The sequence below is a fragment of the Chiloscyllium punctatum genome, chromosome 48, assembly GCF_047496795.1.
Source record: "Chiloscyllium punctatum isolate Juve2018m chromosome 48, sChiPun1.3, whole genome shotgun sequence".
Classification (NCBI taxonomy): Eukaryota; Metazoa; Chordata; class Chondrichthyes; order Orectolobiformes; family Hemiscylliidae; genus Chiloscyllium; species Chiloscyllium punctatum.
Window position 1 is genome coordinate 6005881 of NC_092786.1, and position 22103 is coordinate 6027983.

The window sequence follows — 22103 nt, forward strand, 5'->3', positions numbered from 1 at the left end:
GAGGAGGTTGAATAACTCAACAACTTTACCCACACCTTCCACTCCGACCTCAAATTTATCCAGATCATCTTGGCGACTTCCCTCGCCTTCCTGGATCTCTCCATCACCAACTCTGGCGACTGACTAATTACAGACATATACTACAAGCCCACCGACTCCCACATGTATGGACACGACATCTCCTCCAACCCTTTCTCGTGTAAGAACGCCATTCTTTATTCACAATTCCTCCACCTCCAGCACATCTGTTCCCAGGATGACCAATTTCACCTCAGAAAGAGCCAGCTGGTCTCCTTCTTCCACGATCACAAATTGCTTTCCCACGTGGTTGACAGCGCCCTCGAGTTCATCACATCCATTTCACACACCACCACCCTTGAAGCCACGCCTCTCAACGCAACAAGGACAGAACCACCTGGTGCTCACCTTACACCCCATCAAACTCCGCATAAACGCATCAGATTCTGCCACAGATGCCACCTCCAAACAGACACCACGACGACCAGAGATATATTTCACTGCCCAGCCCTGCCAAGATTCCGTAAAGCCCATTCCCTCCATGACCCACTCTTCAGGTCCACACATCACCCCACCAGCCCACAACCCTCTCCTGGCACCTTTCCCTGCCACCAAAGGAAGGGTGAAACTAGCACCCACACCACTCCCCTCACCTTAGCCAAGGCCCGAAGTCATCATTCCACATCCATTAGAAATTCACCTGTACAGCTACCAATGTCATCTACTGAATCGGTTGCGCCCAGTGTGGTCCCCTCTATATCAGGGAGACAGGAAACCTTCTTGCAGATCATTTCAGAGAACATCTCTCGGACACCCGCACCCACCAACTTCACCGTCCTGTGGCTGAACACTTCAACTCCCCCTCCTACCCCATCAAAGACATACAGGTCCTGGACTACCTCCACTGCCAAACCGTTACCACCCAACGCCTGGAGGAGGAACACTACACCTGCCGGCTTGGGACCCTAACACCACACGGGATAAATGCGAATTTAAACAGTTACCTCATTTCCCCTCCCCCAAACCCAAGCCTTCAACTTGCCACCGCCCTCTCGACCCATTCCATCACTGCCACTTCTGACCTATTATCTTCTCCCTCCTATTCATCCATTTATTGCTTTCCAGCTATTTCCCCTCAACCCCACACCATTTCCATTTATCTCTCAGCCCCGACTCACAATCCTTATTCATGATGAAGGACTTAAGCCTGAAACTTGAATTCTCCTGCTCCTCGGATGCTACTTGATCTGCTGTTGTTTTCCAGCATCACACTACCAACTCTGATCTCCAGCATCTGCAGACCTAACTTTATCCTTGGAATTATCAATGACCTTAGAGTGAATATATCCCTCGATTGCAGTGATCACAGTGTGACTGAGTTTTCCATTTATTTTGGGTGAGGGCAGGCTGGATCTGAGACGAGCGCTTAACATCTAAACAACGGGAATGGTATCAGATAGCGAAGTTATGGCGGGCTGAAGTGAAGTGCAAAATTCTGTCAGAAGATAGGTCAGTACAACTGCCCCACATCACCCAGACTGGAAAAGACACGCAGAAAGAGAAAATCAACTTCAGTGCAGGCACAATGACAGATAAAGTGGAAAGGAGACAATACAAGACACTGAGGTGCAGTGGAATTATTTATGTGAAAGAATTCGATATATAAACTACACCTTTACACATGGACTGCCCTCACATTGGAAAAAGGAATTCCCTGCAGTATAACGGCGATATTTGCCTGTGACATCACAATGTTGAGAGACACTGACATAGTTTCTTCTGTAGCAGCGTGGCCTAGTAAAAGCATGATCGTCCCATCAACCAGAATTCAATACTTCAAAGCTCTCCACTCCGCTGTACAACTTATTTGCTGCTCCTGTAGTTGGATCTCAATTGCTTCACTGTTTATCTTCTTCTGCTTCCTGCTTCACGGAAACACTTGAAACATGAACAAATCCACTTTCCACTTTCACTAATCTTTTGCAACTTCCGAGTTGGCACAGGTACGAGAGACCGATTGGCCTTCTCGAGCGCTCTCACTTTGGTATAATCTGAATGATAAAGTGGACTGTGTCTAATCTGCAGAATGCCCGCACCGGGACGGTGCTGTTTATCCCATCCCCGTGGACTGAGCTGTCTCTATTGGCAGAGTATTCAGCCATTTCCCTCCACTTGCAGGCATTATGAGGGGATGTAAGTGCGGATTTGCTCTGAAGCTTCCTCTCACGGGCACAGCCAGGTGCAAGAGCGCCGCTGGAACTTAGCAACTTTGATTGTGAACTTGCTCCAAATATCATTTATTTGAGAGAGAGAGAAAGGTGCTGAGCTGGTGGGAAAGAGAGAAATGGGCTGTGGACTCTCTTCTTTCAGTAAAATTCAAATAAGTGCATTTTTGTGCTGCCCATTTGATGTTCAGAATCGATCTTCGGAGAACAATCCAGCAGAAAGGCTTTTGTTTCAGAGCCGTCGGTTTCTTTGCTGCAATCGGGCATCAGTTAACATCTGAGTCCCAACTGTCCCAGATGAAGCGGCTCCGTATGAAACCCTCACACACTGAGAACCATCCCCACAGCCAGGAGCTGCGGGGCTGCAGGCAGTCCAAAGCGGAAGGGAGGATTAAAAACGAGCCATTATTTCTCCCTCAGCCACTCTGTCACAGAGACAGACAGAGGGACGGCAGAGACGTGTGACGTCATTAACGCGCCTACATGAGCCGTTCAGCCCATCGAGTCCACGGTAAATCTCTATTGCTTACTTCTCTCTGAGGTTATTCATCATCAGTGCTGCTTGTCCTAAAAATAGGGAACTGTATCTGTCTGGAAATGCTGTCTCCAACATAATGAACCACATGTTATTTACGGCTGTTCATTTCACCGGAGGACCCTGCTGTGTGACACAGCCTGGGGAAGAACTGCAAGGCTGTTAAAACAATGACTGCAGATGCTGGAAACCAGATTCTGGATTAGTGGTGCTGGAAGAGCACAGCAGTTCAGGCAGTATCCAAGTAGCTTCGAAATCGACGTTTCGGGCAAAAGCCCTTTATCAGGAATAAAGGCAGTGAGCCTGAAGCGAGGAGGGTGGGGGTGGGGAGAAAGTAGCATAGAGTACAATGGGTGAGTGGGGGAGGGGATGAATGTGATAGGTCAAGGAGGAGAGGGTGGAGTGGATAGGTGGAAAAGGAGATAGGCAGGTAGGACAAGTCCGGACAAGTCATGGGGACACTGCTAAACTGGAAGTTCAGAACTAGGGTGAGGTTGGGGAAAGGGAAATGAGGAAACTGTTGAAGTCCACATTGATGCCCTGTGGTGGAAGTGTTCCGAGGCGGAAGATGAGGCGTTCTTCCTCCAAGCGGCTGGTGGTGAGGGAGCGGCGGTGAAGGAGGCCCAGGACCTCCATGTCCTCGGCAGTGTGGGAGGGGGAGTTGAAATGCTGGGCCACAGGGCGGTGTAGTTGATTGAAGCGGGTGTCCCGGAGATGTTCCCTAAAGCGCTCTGCTAGGAGGCGCCCAGTCTCCCCAATGCAGAGGAGACCACATCGGGAGCAATGGATACAATAAATGATATTAGTGGATGTGCAAGTAAAACTTTGATGGATGTGGAAGGCTCCTTTAAGGCCTTGGATAGAGGTAAGGGAGGAGGTGTGGGCGCAGGTTTTACAGTTCCCGCGGTGGCAGGGGAAGGTGCCAGAATGGGAGGGTGGGTTGTAGGGGGGTGTGGACCTGACCAGGTAGTCACAGAGGGAACGGTCTTTGCGGAAGGCGGAAAGGGGTGGGGAGGGAAATATATCTCTGGTGGTGGAGTCTGTTTGGAGGTGGCGGAAATGTCGGCGGATGATTTGGTTTATGCAAAGGTTGGTAGGGTGGAAGGTGAGCACCAGGGGCGTTCTGTCGCGGTTGGACGTTGGAGGTGTGGGGTCTGAGGGCGGAGTTGCGGGATGTAGACGAGATGGCGTTGGAGGGCATCTTTAACTACATGGGAAGGGAAATTGCGGTCTCTAAAGAAGGAGGTCTTCTGGTGTGTTTTGTGGTGCAACTGGTCCTCCTGGGAGCAGATCCGGTGGACTCGGAGGAATTGGTAAAACGGGATGGCATTTTTGCAGAGGTATGGTGGGAAGAGGTGGAATACAAGAGGTAGGGTGGGAAGAGGTGTGCATCGGGTCAAATCCCCGTCACATACGTGACTGTTGTTCTTATGTTTATTTCTTCTCTACGTGTGGTGAAGTAACACAGTGAGGGAGCAATTACTGTTGTCAGACATACATGTAGGGGCGTATTAAATAATGAAGTTGTGAGATTCGAGCAGTGTTTATTAACTTAGACCATTCACTGTTCGAATCTCTGGCTCAGGAATTTGACAGAGAGCGAATTTGAGCAAAGGTTGAGCAGGGGCGTTTACCCCATGACGTAACACGAGTTTCTGTGGTTGCTTTGTTGTTCACCTCATTTGTGTGTTTTGCATCATTGAGGATTTTGAAGTTGTCGCCTCTATAGAAAAGGCCCGTGCTTTTGCAACATTGTGCAAAAGATGCATTACAATAACAGCCGATGCTGATTCAGGCCATTTATCCAGATATAGATCCCTGGAAACAGCACTGTGTCCTCTCCGCGAGTCTGGAAAACAACTTTCTTACATATAATGTTATATTCTCGCTCTCATGGCGCTTTTCATTCCATCGGCTTCTATTTTTCACAGAAGCTGATGCCATTGATCTTGTCACTGTGTCATTTCTTTCCATGGTGTCAGATCTTGTGAACAGAATATCACAGTGGGAGTGCCCTGGCCCATAACCCAGAAGTCAGACCATACTCAGGGAACCGTATTCTGGTCTTGATCCTTTCATGAACACCAGGAAAAGATATCTATACTCTTCAAACTGTAATTACCTGTTTTAAGAAGAAAGGTAAACAGTTCCTGGTTCCTGCTTTTGTTACCACACGGACCAAGTTTGTAAATGCTGGAACCAGTCGAGACTGTCCGCTCTCCCACATCCAATTTATCCCCAGGTTGTGTTAAGATGACAGTCTGAATCACTTCCTTCTCTCCCCTGTCACTCTAGGATGATATGAGCCGTGAGATCTTTGATATGAACTGGAGGCAACGTGGAAAAATGTATACACAGCAGCTGCGTGAGCGATGGGACTCGCTGCAGTAACATCCCATGCAGATTCAGACAGCAGAAGCCTCCCTGTGATTTTGAGAAGCATAGACACTGTTCCTGAATAATGGGGAGAGATTCACGCTTTCCTCGCAGTTCTGCAATTTCCATCTGTCTCAGATGGTGTTATTTGGACAATAGTTCGCAAAAGAAGATGATTTCTTGTGCATGCACGATCTCCCTTTTCTCCACCTTTCCAGAATTCCCATACTTCCCACTCCCGCCAGACCCCTACCCCGCTCCACAAACCCGTGTTTGATAGGGAGCTGAAGACCACGTTCAAGCTGCTCTCCACCAACACTGCGTGACAATGGAAGATGAGTTCGTCCACTTATCAATGAAGACCGCCCTGTTCCGGGAAAGCAGCGAGCACAGCCTCCTGGGAGAAGCGAGTCAGAATGGAAAGGAGTTGTTATTAAAACTCTGTGCTTCTTTCACTCTGAAACAGCAGAAATAGCCTTAGTTAACCAAACAAAAACTCGCCTGATTTCTGTTTACCACGTCAGGCGCCGTTCTGGCTCGTTTGTCTCGGGTGTGATATTTCCTCAGATAGGTGACATACGTGAGAGAGCTCTCGGGTTCACATTGCGGATGAGCCTTGGAATTTTGCACACTACTTCATTTTTGACTGAGAAGATATGATTTCGATGAGATCGAGTTCAGATAAAGATTCCAAAGCTTGAAAACATACACAAGCAAGTTCAAGAACCGCTTCTTCTCGGCCGTTGCTGCTGTGAGAAATGGATTGTCTAACTTGAAATAATGCTGATCTTGCCAAGGTGGATTTTGCTGAGCACACGTCCTATACGTAGTAACCTGAATTCCTGAGTCTGGTCAAATGTTGCTTTCCTCACGCTGTGATCTGCATGTCCTTGTTTACTGTGATCCGCCTTTCCCAATCGCAAACAACGCTTTCCACTGTACTTAGGTCCATGTGACAATCAATCAAAACACAGTCATTTCCTCATTGCGTGAAGCCAGCAGAGCGAAGGTGGGCTGCAGGGCCTCAGTCTGCAGTGTGACACATTTTGTGATTCTGATTGCATTTGCAATTAAAACAGCAGAATTTGGGAATTTAAAGAGTGGTTATATTGACACAGCCAGGACACATCTGTGCCACAGTGTATCACACAATAACAGTGAAGATCATTTAACGTCATCCTCGAAGGTGCATGCTACAAATACCTGAAGACTGCATGAAACTGCTGTGGTCAGCAATAACAGAGAGGCCCAGAGGGATCGTGGTGGGCGCATAATCCAGAAATTAATGAATGAAAAGCATCCTCTGCTCGATGACAATTCCAGCGTTCAGTGTATGCACAGCAACTGCCAGTGTTTCGCTATAACAGTGCTCCGTTCTTCGCATTGCATATTGATGAGCCTTCTGCGTCCTTACACTCAATGGTACCTGAAATAGATACGCCCGCCACATTTATACATTTGAGGAAACCCACGTTTGAAGTTATGGAAGATAATAGGTCAGAAATATCAGTGATGGAACGGGTCGAGAGGGCAGTGGAGAGTTGAAGGCTTGGGCTTGGGGGAAGAGAAATGAGGTAACTGTTTAAATTCGCATTTATCCCGTGTGGTGTTAGGGTCCCAAGCCGGCAGGTGTAGTGTTCCTCCTCCAGGCGTTGGGTGGTAACGGTTTGGCAGTGGAGTAGGTCCAGGACCTGTATGCCTTTGATGGGGTAGGAGGGGGAGTTGAAGTGTTCAGCCACGGGACGGTGAAGTTGGTGGGTGCGGGTGTCCCAGAGATGTTCTCTGAAATGATCTGCAAGAAGGTTTCCTGTCTCCCTGATATCGAGGAGACCGCACTGGGCGCAACGGATTCAGTAGATGACATTGGTAGCTGTACAGGTGAATTTCTAATGGATGTGGAATGATGCCTTCGGGCCTTGGCTGAGGTGAGGGGAGTGGTGTGGGTGCTAGTTTCACCCTTCCTCTGGTGGCAGTGAAAGGTGCCAGGAGAGGGTTGTGGACTGATGTGGGGATGTGTGGACCTGAAGAGGGGGTCATGGAGGGAATGGGCTTTACGGAATCTTGGCAGGGCTGGGCAGCGAAATATATCTCTGGTGGTGGTGTCTGTTTGGAGGTGGCATCTGTGGCAGAATATGACGCGTTTATGCGGAGTTTGATGGGGTGTAAGGTGAGCACCAGGTGGTTCTGTCCTTGTTGCATTGAGAGGCATGGCTTCATGGGTGGTGGTGTGTGAAATGGAGGTGATGAACTCGAGGGGGCTGTCAACCCCGTGGGAAAGGAATTTGTGATCGTGGAAGAAGGAGACCAACTGGCTCTTTCTGAGTTGAAATTGGTCATCCTGGGAACAGATGTGTTGGAGATTGAGGAATTCGGAATAAAGAATGGCGTTCTTACACGAGATAGGGTTGTAGGAGATGTAGTCTAGATACCTGTGGGAGTCGGTGGGATTTTATTACATGTCTGTAATTAGTCAGTCGCCGGAGTCGGTGATGGAGAGGTCCAGGAAGGTGAGGGAAGTCGCCAAGATGATCGGGATAAATTTGAGCTCGGAGTGGAAGGTGTTGGTAAAGTTAGTGAGCTATTCAACCTCATCGTTGGAGCACCAAGTGAACCCAAACATTCATCAATGTAGCGGAGGAACAGGTGGAGGATGGTACTTGTGCAATTGTGAAAGGTGGACAGTTCCGCGTATCTGACAAACAGAGAGGCATAGCTAGGTCATATGTGGATGCCCATGGCCACCAGCGTCAATGGAGGAAGTGGGAGAATTGGAAAGAGAAGTTGTTGATTGTGAGGACCAGTTCAGCCAGGTGGATAAGGATGTCGGTGGAAAGGTACTGTTTGGGAAGGTGTGAGATTAAGAAATGGAAGGCTTGCAGACTTCTGTCATGGCACATGGATTTGTACAGGGACTGGATGCCCATGGTGAAGATGACGCATCGAGGGCCAGGGAAACGAAATTCTTGGAGGAGGTGAAGTGCATAGGGGTGTCACGAATGTAAGTGGGCATTTCCTGAACTGGGGAGAGAGGATTGTGTCGATGTAGGAAGAGATGATTCGGATGGGACAGGCGCAGGATGAGACAATAGGTCGACTGGGGCAGTCAGGTTTGTGAATCTTAGGAAGGAAGTAGAATCGGGGAGTGCGCGGTTCACGGACAATGAGGTTGAAGGTTGTGGATAGGAGATGCCCAGAGGTGATGAGATTGTGGTTGGTCTGGGAGATGATGGTTTGGTGAGGGGAGGAGAGTTTGTGATCGTGGTCTGTAGGAGGAGGTGCCTGCGAGTTGGCACCTGGCTTCAGCTTTGTTCCTCTGCCCGACTCACAAGCCTTATTCCTGAAGAATGGCTTATGCCTAAATCGTCCATTCTCCTGCTCCTCAGATGTTGCCTTACCCGATGTGCTTTTCCAGTACAACACTCTCCACTCATTCATTATTACTGTCTCATTTCACACTACCAGATCCATGCTGTCTGTTTGATTCTCATGAGCGCTGTTCTCATGGACTGTGACAAAATCTGCCAATCTGAATCAAAAACAGAAATTGCTGTAAAATCACAGGTGAGCTGGCAGCATCTGTGCAGATGAATCACAGTTAATGTTTCACATCCATTGGGTCCGTCTCCCCACAGATGCTGCCAGACGTCCTGGAATATTCCAGCAAGGTTTGTTTTTGTTTGATTTCCAACATCAGCATTTTTTTCATTTTTGTTTTCTTATTTTCTGCCAATATGCTTTCGCCAAAGATTACTTTATATGTTTTAAATATGACTGTGATGGAACGGCCAGATTCCACCAGCCGGTTCCTTTTATTTGGTTCACGTGACCAATGCCTTTCCACTTGGTCACCGCGCCCTCCAGCTGCACTGTATATAAATTGACTTGATTGTGGCATTCTCTCGGATTGGTAATCAGGAGCGAGAGTGATTGAAATTATTGAAAATTTAAGATAAACTGATTAAATACGGGATATTAAACGGGAAACTGAAAGGGAAAGAGAGAACAGCGAATGATAATTTTTTGACAAAACTGAAGTACAATTGCTCAAGAATCAGAAAGTGCTTTCATCCACAAACATACCATAATATGGAATGTAATGTTTGGGACAACCAATGCAAGCAGATAGCAAAATCTTCGTTTTAAAATCTTGCTGCAACTGTTTTGGTGTTAATGAACGCACACATGGTACCCAGTGCTGTAATGGTCTCCTAAAATGGAAAAGGAAATCCTTGCCTTCGAGGATATGTGGGGAATGTTCACTGATTCATCAGTGAAACATTTGTAAACTGTGTAACATGAAACCAGTTCAACATCTATTTTCCCGGAATTTAACGCAGTGCAAATGGGAAACGTTATCCATCTGCTGAAAAATTACCTTCGGCTCTCTCTCTACAGATGTCTCTTCGCGTTTTAGATACTTGCAGTATGTTAGTTGATCAAGGAGTCATTATCCAGAAAAGGTTGTTTCTCAATCCACAAACACGGGTATTTTCCCATAAACTTGTCTTTGCTCAATATCACCTTCTGTCCTTATCCCACAATACAACGATAAATTGAAGCTGCTCCATGTGAGTCTCAAACTTAAAACTTCGGCACAGCACAGCCCACTATACTGGAACAGAGATATCGAGCACTGGTTACCTGCAGCACAGGAGCAATACATTAATGCTTCCCTCCACATTCCTGGTTTTACCTTAACGTTTGGGAAACCGAGTTTCTCTGATTCCATGTCTAGTTACGGGGATTATATGATCATCTTCACCAGTGGGTTCTGTCCCCGAGTGAGGAAAGTGGTGAGGTACTCATTGTAAAGATGGGTAGATTGATGAATTGTTCAATTTCATCTTTTGCCTTCACTAACCCATGAGCTTTTTATTTTGTTTTGCATCTGTAGAAATCTTAAAATCTTCATCTTGAACAGACTCAATGACAGGTCTCCATTGTGTGTCTGGCATCAAATTTCAAAGTGTAAACCCCCTCTGAATCCTTCCACCGCAGTCCACTGTTTGGGAAGTGTTCCTGTTGTGGGAATTGCACTTCCCAGTGTGTCACTTGCTGCTCCGAGCATGCGCTCTGGCACTGCACTCATTTTCCTTCTGACACTTGCTCACTGTGTTGCTGTGATCATACAGTGACTTGGTGTCCTGCATAGCGCAGGAAAATGATACAGATCAAGGTTTTTGCATTGTTGACTTCAATTGTCAGTTTAGCCTTATTTTGGATTTTGAAATTGTCCGTTCTGTACACAAGTGCGTGTCAAAAACATCTGAGCTGTAGTTAGGTGTTCCGTGTAATGTCATTGAGGACTATGCACTCTCCTCCAGTCTGGAAAACAATTCCTCACAGGCAATTTAATTGACAATAGACAGCAGGTGCAGGAGTAGGCCATTCTGCCCTTCGAGCCAGCACCACCATTCATTATGATCATGGCTGAACATCATAAATCTCTATCCTTTTCCTGCCTTATCCCCATAACCCTTGATTCCACTATCCTTAGGAGCTCTATCCAACTCCTTATTGAAACAAAACCTTCTGCTGTCTCGGGTTCTTCATTCCGTTGATTTCAAATCTTCTCCGAATTCAACAGACCTTGTTACATATTCATTTCCTCATTTTTGTTCAGATCATTATGTGCATCGTGTGACTGTGGGAGTGCACTTGTCCCACATCCCAGGGGTCAGACCATAGTCTTGGAACCATACTGTGTTATTTATCATTTCACCAATACCAGCGAGAAATGTCTGCTGCTCTGCATAATTTACGCAATTCAATTATTCATAAGGTCATAGCCTACGTTGCACCGGCGACGACGTGGCCGCGTGCTTAAGGCAATGGACTGCTAATCCATTGAGCCCTGCACGCGTGGGTTCGAATCCCGCTCTCGTCGCTGTCATCCACAGCTTTCAATGGTGCTGTTTTCAGATGATCACAGCTGTCATATTAAAACTGGAACTCCAATGGTCAGCTTCTCTGCATTGTCGCTATTACAGAGCCTCAAAGAATAGTTTGAGCCTGTTGACTAAACTGCATTGAAATGTCGGTTGCATTGGGATAATGAAAAGGAGGGCGTTTTTCTTTTTCAAGTTGCTGTGAACGTTTTTTCATATGAAAGGCATCCAGGAAAATCAAATAACGAGAGCTGCGAAGTCAATGTTTATGCAAAGGGATTCTTAATGAATGTTTTGTCAGATGAAATCTGGAGGAGGTTGAGTAGAAGTAAGTCATCCTGGTGAGAAGATCACAGTGAGACAGCACAAAATAATGGAGATATTTCAAAAGTGGCAGGGCGTGGGATTAGGGTAACTGAGAACTGGCTGTAAATGCACAGTGGTGAATTGCTGATGTGGGTACCGTGCATGAGCACGGACAGACTTACACATTGGTCTCGCCCTCGCCCCTTGCTCTCGCCGTTGATGAATACTGGACATAAGGCACAGATAAATTCAAGATGTGGGAAGTAAGCCCCCTCTCGTTATGCACACACTGGATGCATCACATTGAACTATGAACAACTGGAGAAATCAACATGTTTCCTATAGTGAGTGAAACTAAACTGTGGATCAATAACCGCAGATTCATGCAACATAAACATAAAAAAATGATTTAAAATGTAGGGTTTATGTTTGCTCGCCGAACTGTAGCTTTGATATCCAGACGTTTCACTACTTGGCTAGGTAACATCATAATCAGTGGTAACCTCCAAGAGAAGTGAAGCTGTTGTCCCCTGCTTTCTATTTATATCTTTCTCCTGGATGGGGTTCCTGGGGTTTGTGGTGATGTCATTTCCTGTTCGTTTTCTGCAGGATTGATAGATGGCATCGAGATCGATGTGTTTGTTTGTGGCATTGTGATTGGAGTGCCAGGTCTCTAGGAATTCTCTGGCATGTCTTTGCTTAGCCTATCCCAGGATAGATGTGTTGTCCTAGTCGAAATGGTGGTATTTTTAATCTGTGTGTCGGGCTACGAGGGAGAGTAGGTCGTGTCTTTTTGTGGCTAGCTGGTGTTCGTATATCCTGGTGGCTAACTTTCTTCCTGTTTGTCCAACGTAGTGTTTGTCGCAGTCCTTGCATGGAATTTTGTCGATGACATTCGTTTTGTCCATGGGTCGTACTGGGTCTTTTAAGTTTGTTACTTTTTGTTTGAGAGTGTTGGTGGGTTTGTGTGCTACTAGGATTCCGAGGGGTCCTAGTAGTCTGGCTGTCATTTCTGAAACTTCTTTCATGTATTGGAAGGTGGTTAGAGTTTCTGGCTGTGATTGGTCTGCTTGTCGTGGTTTGTTCTTGAGGAATCTGCGGACTGTATTTTTTGAGTATCTATTCTTCTCATCTGTTTTCCGAAGTTCGTCTGTGCTGCAGTGTGTGTTGGCTCGTTCGAATAGTGTTCTGATATAGCTTTGTTTGTGTGTGTTGGGATGGTTGCTGGTGTAGTTAAGTATTTGGTCAGTGTTTGTCGGTTTTCTGTATACGCAGGTTTGTAGTTCTCCGTTGTCCTTTCTTTCTACTGTGACGTTCAGGAATGCGAGTTTGCTGTCGGTGTCTTCCTCCTTGGTGAACTTTATGCGGTGAGGGTGTTGTTGATGTTAAATATCTCTTCTATCTTGTTTCGTTTTGTGATGACAAAGGTGTCATCTACGTAGCGGACCCAGATTTTAGTTTGATTGTTGGCAGGGCTGTTTGTTCTCGTCTTTGCATTACCGCTTCTGCTATGAATCCTGATAGCGGAGATTCCATGGGTGTGCCGTTGGTTTGTTTGTAGACTATGTTGTTGAAAGTGAAGTGGGTGGTGAGGCACAGGTCCACAAGCTTCATGATGTCTTCTTTGGTAATGTGATTGATGGTGGTTGGGGTGTGTGTGATGTTCTCTTCTAAAAGTGTGGTAAGTGTTTCCTTCGCCAGGTCGATGTTGATGAAGGTGAACAGTGCTGTTATGTCGAATGAGATCATTGCTTCCTCTTCCTCTATTTTGGTATTTTTGAAGATTTTTAGGAATTCGTGGGTGGAGCCGATGGAGTGCTGTGACTCTTCTATGAGGAATTTCAGTCTTGCGTGCAGTTCTTTGGCAAGTCTGAAGTCGGTGTCCCGGGTAATGAGACTATGGGTCTGAGGGGGGCTCCTGGTGTATGGATGTTTGGTAGTCCGGTTCGACGTAGGCAACACATTGATCCTAGGACAGTCGAAGCAAAGACATACCAGAGAATTCCCAGAGTCCTGGCACTCCAACCACAACGCCATAAACAATCGCATAGATTCATATGCCATCTATCAACCCCGCAGAAAACGAACAGGAAATGACATCAGCACAAACCCAAGGAACACCATCCAGGAGAAAGATATAAATAGAAAGCAGGAGACAACATCTTTGCTTCACTTGGAGGTCGCCACTGATGATGTTACCTAGCCAGGTAATGAAACGTCTGGATATCAAACCTACAGCTCAACGAGCAAACCCACACCCTAAACCTCAACCTGAGCTACAAACCTTCACAAACCTTGCGATTTAAAGTGTCTTTATACGCATATCATTAATAGACTTTTCGTTATAATACCCGTCTGGTTGAAAGAAGAAGACATCACATTTCAAGGTGGATGACAACGTTGCCAATTTTGTTTTGAAATTGAGATCTATTTTATCATTTTACACAGTGAACTAGTTCATTTTAAATAATGCAAACCACATTCTCTCACCTGGAATAAAAGTGTGATTTCAAGATCAACATTGTCCTTGCTAACTCGCAGTTACTCAACATGAAAAATAGGATGCAATTTTTATTAAGCATGCATCAATTAGCACCATTATCTTACTTCGGATTGACTGCAGTATGCACATGCTAAATAAGTTTAAGAAAGAATGACTTTTGGAAATAATGATTCGGTGGTGACTAAAAATAATATTAGGTTCTCATGATGCGGATATTCCACCAATGGCTCCAGTGGTGGAAATGTTCAGTGGGCAGTGAGTGTAGAACAGGCCAATAAAAATGTTTGTGTATTTTAGCGTGAGTTCTTCTCACTCCCACAACGACCCATAGGTGGCTGATGTGCTAAATGCCACACCTCCTTTCTATAAGGCACTGGTAAGGAATTTTTCCCCTTTCCCATCTGCCTGATTGTCTCATCAAGACATCATTTTAAAGTTAGTAACATTTGGGAATGCACTCAGATTCTTCTTCTGTGTATACTTTTCAATGCAATTGCTTCAGGTTTTCATCTTTCTGTTGTCACTCAGTCAATTTCTCTGAACTAAAACTATCGATTTGTTCTCCATCTGTTCTTGTATTGTCTGAGCCATTCAATCAAATATGGTCTCTGATAATTCTGCTTTAATTTGCTTTTCTGTACTCTTTGATTTCTTCTCCTGTTTCAACTGGGGACTTTATGACCTTGTTATCTCTCCGTTAATGTTTTCCAATTCTTTCATGATTCACATAACAGTGATAATCATTGTATTTTTTTAGAACATGAGATAATCCATACACACGTATGTTGAATTATTGCGCTCTATTAGAATGATGACTAAACTATTGATTTTTACTGCCCAATTCCAACAGCAGACCTTGTCCCAACAATAGTCTTCACTTCTGACCGAGAAGTTGGTGTTTCGGGCAGGACACTCCATGGAAGGCTTCTACCCGAAACGTTGACTCTCCTACTCCTTGGATATACTTCCTGACCTGCTGTGCTTTTCCAGCGCCACACTTTGCGACTCTGAGCTGCAGTCCTCACTTTCTCCTTTTCCCTCGGTTGTCTTGTCTGGTCTGAAGTTAGGTGAGAGGTACAGATGCACTTGCAAGGAGTTTTATGGTCCTGGAACATGCAGAGGGAGGAATGAAAAGGCTGTTGTATGGAGACTTGCAGGGTTTGTTGGGTTTAATTGAGATGTGGGCGAGGGTATCCCAGTTGGAATGCTCAGATTTGGAGGTGACGTGACAAAATCTTGAATTCTGTGTCCTCTCAAATGGAGAATCCTTAAATCATCCAACAAGTGTATCTTGGACATGTAAAACAGAATGGAAGCATGTGACGTGTGAATTTACTTCCTGCATGGTGAGATTCCTACAGCCAGGCAGCTAGTGGTGGACCAAAGGGTCCGCTTCAGGAATGCTGAAGAATGGTATGACAGCCCTGAACATCGACTATACATGGAGAGAGTCCCCACTGGCTGAGAGAAATGAATGGGAAGATTTCCATTGGTTTGACATGAGCTATCAGGGTGACCAGACATCACCTTAGATGCTAAAACTAAAGACATAAAATGACACTCTGTTATTGTTAGTGAGAAATCGGTGACGAAAGCTGTCTGTTATGAATTAGTATCTTCTTCAAGCAGGAAAGTTACATTGCATGGAGGCCCGCAATCTGAAATACATCAGAGCACCTTCCAGCGACTGGAGCATGCTGGTGGCCTCCGACAAAGAAGGTAGTTTCAAGGAAATATGATGTGCTTCACATGGCCACAAACACAGAAATAGACATCCATGTGTGCGTGACACACACTCACACACACACACACTCATACACACACACACACACACACACACACACACACACAGACACATAGCCATGGATATGCACAGATGCACACACACACACACACACTCACACACACGCACACATAGCCATGGATATGCACAGATGCACACACAAACAGAGAAAAACAGAGAAATACAGACACACAGAAGCAATCACCGAACAAAATGACATCTTGTGTTAAGAATGAACAAAGCTGCACCTCAACCATCACACCATGACTCTTGGGAGGAGCTGTGTCATTGAAATTTGAGAGGTTACGTCTCCACATTATTTTTCGTGTTGGGTGATGAGTGATATTTTGAGGTAAATGGGAAAGCACTAATAATGCCAAGGTTTTCTCAGGGCTACATCCTCTTAAACATTGAAGGTAGGAGCAGGAGAAGGACACTCAGCCCTTTCAGCCTGCTCTGCCATTCATCATAATCATGGCTCATCATCCAGCTCAATAGCCTCGTCCTGTTTACTCCCCATTACCTTTGAACCCATTTGCCCTAAATGCTACACGTAGCCACGTCTTCAATACATTCAATGCTTTGGCATTAACAAGTTCCTGTGGTAATGAATTCCACAGGCTCATCACTCTTTAGGTGAAGAAATGACTCCTCATCTCCATCCTACATGATCCACCCCGAATCCTCAGTCTGTGTCCCCTGATTCGTGTCACCCCCACCATCAGGAGCATCCTCCCTGTATCTAACCTGTCTCGTCCTGTTAGAATGAGGTCCCCTCCCATTCGTTTAAACTCCAGCGAAAACAATCCTAAGCTAGAAAACCTGTCCTCATACGTTAGTTCCACCATCCTCAGAATCAGTCAGGTAAACCTTCACTGTACTACCTCCAGAGCAAGAGCATCCTTCCTCAGAAAAGGAGACCAAAACTGCACAAAGTGTTTGAGGTGTGGCCTCACCAAGGCCCTGTATAACTGTAACAACGCATCCCTGCTCCTGTACTCGAAACATCTCTCAATGAAGGTCAATATAGCATTTGCCTTCTTTACTGCCTGCTGCACCTGCATGCGTACCTTCAGCGACTGGTGCACAAGGACATGTGGGCCCTGCAGCACACTCCCCTCTCCCAATTTGCAGCCAGTCAGGTAGTAATCCACCACCTTCCTTTTGTTTCCAAAGTGAATAACATGACATTTATCCAAATAAACTGCATCTGCCATTGATTGGCCCGCTCACCCAATCTGTCCAGTTCATGCCATAGGATCTATGCATTTTCGTCACAGTTCATCCTCCCACCCAACTTGGTATCATCTGCAAACCTTGAGATGTTGCATTTTATTCCTTCATCCAAATCATTAATATATATTTTTAATCGCTAGAGTCCCTGTGGCATCCCACTAGTTACTGTCTGCCTATTTTACATGGGCCCCTTCAGCCCTCCTCTGTTTCTTCTCTGCTAATCAGTTTTCTATTTATCTCAGTCACTTACCCCAATCCCATGTGCTTTAATCCTGTACAGTGACCTCTTAAATGGGGAATTGTCAAACGCTTTCTGCAAGTACAAATATACCATATTGACCAGTTCCCCTTTGTCAACACTGATAGTTACATCTTCACAGAATTCCAATAGATTTGTTAAGCATTATTTTCACTCCATAACTCCATGCTGACTTTGTTTGATTTTGCCACGGCTTTCTCAATGCTCTGCCATAAAGGATAAAGTATTTGAGAATTTTCCCCACTGCTGATCTGAAGCTTACTAGTCAAAAATTCTCTTTCTCTGTACCTCTCTTTCTGAGTGTTGGAATGGCAGTAGCTGCCCTCCAATCTGCAAGGACTGTACCAAAATCTAAAGAATCCTGACAACCAAAGCATCCACTATTTCTAGAACCATTTCCTTAAGTACTCTGGGATGTAGATTTATCAGGCCCTGAGGATTTATCGTGTTCAATCCCCTCAATTTCCCAGCACCATTTCTCTACTAATATTGACCTCCCTCAGTTCTTCCCTCTCACTAAATCTTGCGTTCTCCAGGATTTCTGGTGCTTGATTTCTATCTTCGAGTCAGAGAGTCCTACAACACAGAGACAGGTCGTTTGGCCCAAACTGGTCCATACTGACCAAAATGTCCACCCATGCTAGCCCCATTTCCCTGCATTTGGTCCACATCCTTCTAACCCTTTCCTATTCATGTATTTGTCAAAATTGATTTAAATGTTGTTCACGTACCCACCTCAACCTCTTCCGCTGACAGATCATTGCCTACAGCAGCCTCTGTATAAACAAATTGCCCCTCAGGTTCCCGTTTATACGTTTCCCCTCTAACCTTAAACTAATGCCATCTAATCCTCGATTCCCCAACCCTGGCAAAAAAGACTGAGTGTATGCCTCTCATGATTTTGTATACTTCTCTAAGATCCCCCCTCAGTCTCCTAGACTCCCGAGAAAAGCAGTTCTATCTTGTTCAGCCTCTCCTTATAACTCAGATCTTTGAGTCCTCGCAACATCCTTATAAATTTTCTGCACACTTTCCAGTTTCATAACATCCTTCCTCGGGCAAGGTGACCAATACTGAACACATGCTCCAACTACAGCCTCACCAACCTCCTGTACAACTGTCCTTTTTTTGTGAAGACAGAAGAAGTATGTATTCAGTTGCTCAGTTGTTTCCTTGTCCTTTGTTATACATTTCCCCATTTCTATCTGTAGGGACCTAAATTTGTCTTCACCAATCTCTTTCTCTTCACGTACTGTCGAGCCTTGTAGTGTCAGTCTTCATGTTCCCTGTAAGCTTGCTTTCTTTTGTACTGTGTTTTCCCCATCTTCATCAACCCCTTGGTCCTTTTTTGCTGAATTCGAAACAGCTCTCAAACATCAGACCTATTATTTTTCTTGGCCAACCTCTATGCTTCTTCCTTCAATTGGATACTATCTAATTTCGTTTATAAGCCAAGGATTGGCCCTGTTACTCATTTTGCTTTTGTACCAGACAGGAATAAATAGTTGTTGCAGTTCTCCCATAATTTCCTTGAATATTTGCCAATGCCTATCTACTGTCACAGCTTTAAGCAACTTCCACTAATCAATCAACGCCAACTCATGCCTTATATATCTTCATGGTTTCCTTCACTAAAATTCAGCACCCTAGTCTCCAAATCAGCTGGCTCACTCTCCATCTTGATAAAAAGTTGTATCATCCCCAAGAAGTCTCACGCAGATAGATTGGCAATGATTCCCTTCTCATTACACAGTACCCAGTCTAACATGACCTGCTCTCCAGTTGGTTCATCCGCATGTTGGTTAAGAAAACCATTCCGTATGTACTCCAGGAATTCTCCCTGTTAGACATTGTGGCTTTGTGATTTGTCCAATCTAGATGCAGATTAAAAGCACCCATGATCACCGATGTCTCCATATCACATGCTTGGTTAATTTCCTGTCTAATGCTGTTCCAACATGACCACTGCATTCTGGGGGTCTGTATATGACACCCACTAATGTTTTTGTCCCTTGGTATTTCACAGCTCCACCCACACAGTCTCCACATTGTCGAAGCTAATGTCCTAAATAGAGATGAACAAAAATACGTGACCAGGAATTGAGATATTTTTGCTCAAATATTGATCTTGGTTTGATGCTAATTAGCCGTGTCGACTTTCAATGAGTTGCTTCGTAAAATCTGGGACCGCCAGCAGAAGGTGATGAGCTAGAACATGTGGAATTGCGTTCTCATTAAATAAACATCAGATACATTTTGTTGAGATTTTCACAGTAGATGTAATGACAGTGCTTCTCCAGCAGGTGGAAGTGAGGGCTGATAGTAGATCCTTCACCCAACACCTTCACTCAAAAAAAGTTAAGGCACAAAAAAGATTGACTGAAGCTACTTGGTTTAACATCATTTATTGAAGAAAATGGTGGAGTCTTAAAAAAAAGATTTTACAGCAGTACACTGAGAATGACTTTGCAAAATGGAAATCTTGCCTGATAAAAGGATTGAAATTCTTGAGAAAATGGAGGAAACCGTGATTGTAATATGTTTTGATTTTCTGAAGGTGTTTGATAGCACCCATGCATTAGATTACTGAATAGGATAGGAGCCCTGAATTTGGAGGTACTGTATTGACATGCAGAGAGGATTTTTCAAATCCCAATCAGAAAAGTTTGATCAAGAGTTTTATTTTCGAGTATGTTAATCTGTGGAGTACCACATAAATCTGTTCTGGGGACACAAAAATTTGCAAAATACTTTGATGACTTAGATGAGAAAAGTGAATATATTGTAGACAAATTTGAGAATGACTCAAAAATTGGAGCGCAGGTAAGTGGTGAGTATTAGACAAAAAGAAGTTTGTGGAAGGATACAGATAGGACAAGAGAGTGAACAAGGAGCTTTGTATAAGAATGTAATGTGGATGAAATAAATGAGAACAGACATAAACAGTGAAGTTATGCATTTTAACGGGCAAGATAGAGATTGAATTCAGAAATCGACAGGGAGTCAACATCTCCGAACCACAAAAAGTTAGCTTTTAATTTCAACTGTCAATAAAGATGGCAAATGTCATGTTGGGGTTTGTTTAAAAACTAATGGAATATTGAGATTAGGAATAGTCAGATAGAGCAGCTAATGTGTGGCTGAGGAGCTGCTGCAGGGGTTAGGATTCCCATTTTCAATCATTGGGATGTCTTCAGGGATAGAAATGACCTGTATAAGAGGGATCTGAATTGGAAGGGGACCGATATTCTTGTGGGGAAATTTGCTAGCAGTATGCTGAAGGTTTTAAACAAGTAAGTGGGGTGGAGGGAACCAACAAGATAGTGAGAAAAGAGAAATTTTTGGGGTGAGTTGTGGTGAGCAATTCTAGGGGTCAAGGCAGACAACAGTTTGGCAAGAGCGAGGTAAGACTGCTAAACTGCATTTACTTTGATGCAAGAGGCCTGACATGTGAGACAAATGAACATAGGGCATAGATGAGAATGTGTGACAAGGATATCATTACCATTACAGAAATGTGGCTCAGGGATGAACAGGACTGGCAGCTTAATATTCCAGGATGTAGATGCTATAGAATGTATAGACAGAGGAGCAAGAGAGGAGATGGAGTGGTGTTTTTGGTTAGAAAGAATATTACAGCTGGATGTAGAGAGGATATTTCTTGGAGACTGCCCAGTGAAGTTATATGGATGGAACTTAAACATAAGAAAGAGTTGATCACCTAGCTTGGATTGTAAAATGGGCCTCCTAACAGTCAGTGGGAAATTCACAAGCGAATGTGAAAGGAGGTATCTGCTATCTGTCAGAAAAATGGATGATGGTAGGGAATTTTAACTTTCCAAACAGAGTTTGGTATAGTGTTAAGATTTTGGAATGTGGAGAAATTGGTGAAGTATGAACAAGAAAACGTTGTTATTCAATATGTGGATGCACCTACTAGACAGTTCGCATTACTTGACCTTCTGTTGGGAACCAAGGCAGGGCAAATGACTGAGGTGTCCATAGGGGCACACTTCAGGGAAACTGATCATAATTCTATTGCTTTAATAATAATGGATAGGAGAGAGGATAGAATTGATTTAAAAATGAATGTTTCAAATTGGAGTGTGGCCAGTTTCGATGGTATTAGACTTTGAGAAGTTGGTTGGGGGAGGTTATTCACAGGTAAAGGGATGGCTGACAAGTGGGAGGCCTTTAAGAATGAGACAATGAGAGTTCAGTGAAACTTCTGTTTGCGTGAAGGGCAAGGCATGGGAAAAGGTCAATGATGAGGCAAATTGCAACTCCTGTCCAGAAAAAAGAAGGAGGCATTCATTAGATCTAGACAGCTGGGATTGAGTGAATCCTGAAAAGGGTATAAGGGCAGTCGGAGTATACTTAAATAGGAAATCATGAGGGAAAAAAGAGGACATGAAATTGCTATGGCAAATAGAATTAAGGAGAATCCGAAAAGATTCTAAAATTATTTTAAGGTTAAAAGAATAGCTAAGGAGAGAATACAGCCCTTAAAGATCAACATGGCTTTCCATGCATGGAACCACAGGGGATGGCAGAGACACTAAGCAAATATTTTGCATCAATATTTACAGTAGACAGCAGAATGGAAGCTAAGAAACTTGGGAAATTAATAATGTGATCTTAGAATGAGTTCATTTTGCAAAAAAGGAGGTGTTGGAGGTCTTAAAGTAGAAAAATGGAAATAAATCCTGGAGACCTGATTAGGTATTTCCCAGAACATTGTGGGAAGCTAGGGAAGAGATTCCTGGACCCCTTGCTGAGATATTTGTATCGTTGATAATCATAGATGAGATGCCAGAAGACTGGAGAGTGACTAATGGGGCAGCATTATTGAAGAATGTTGTATGGAAAAGCCAGGGAACCGTAAACCGGTGAGCCTTTCACCCCAGAGATGCTGCCAGACCTTCTCAGCATTTCCAGCAGTTTCTGCTTTTGTTTCTGATACACAGCATCCAC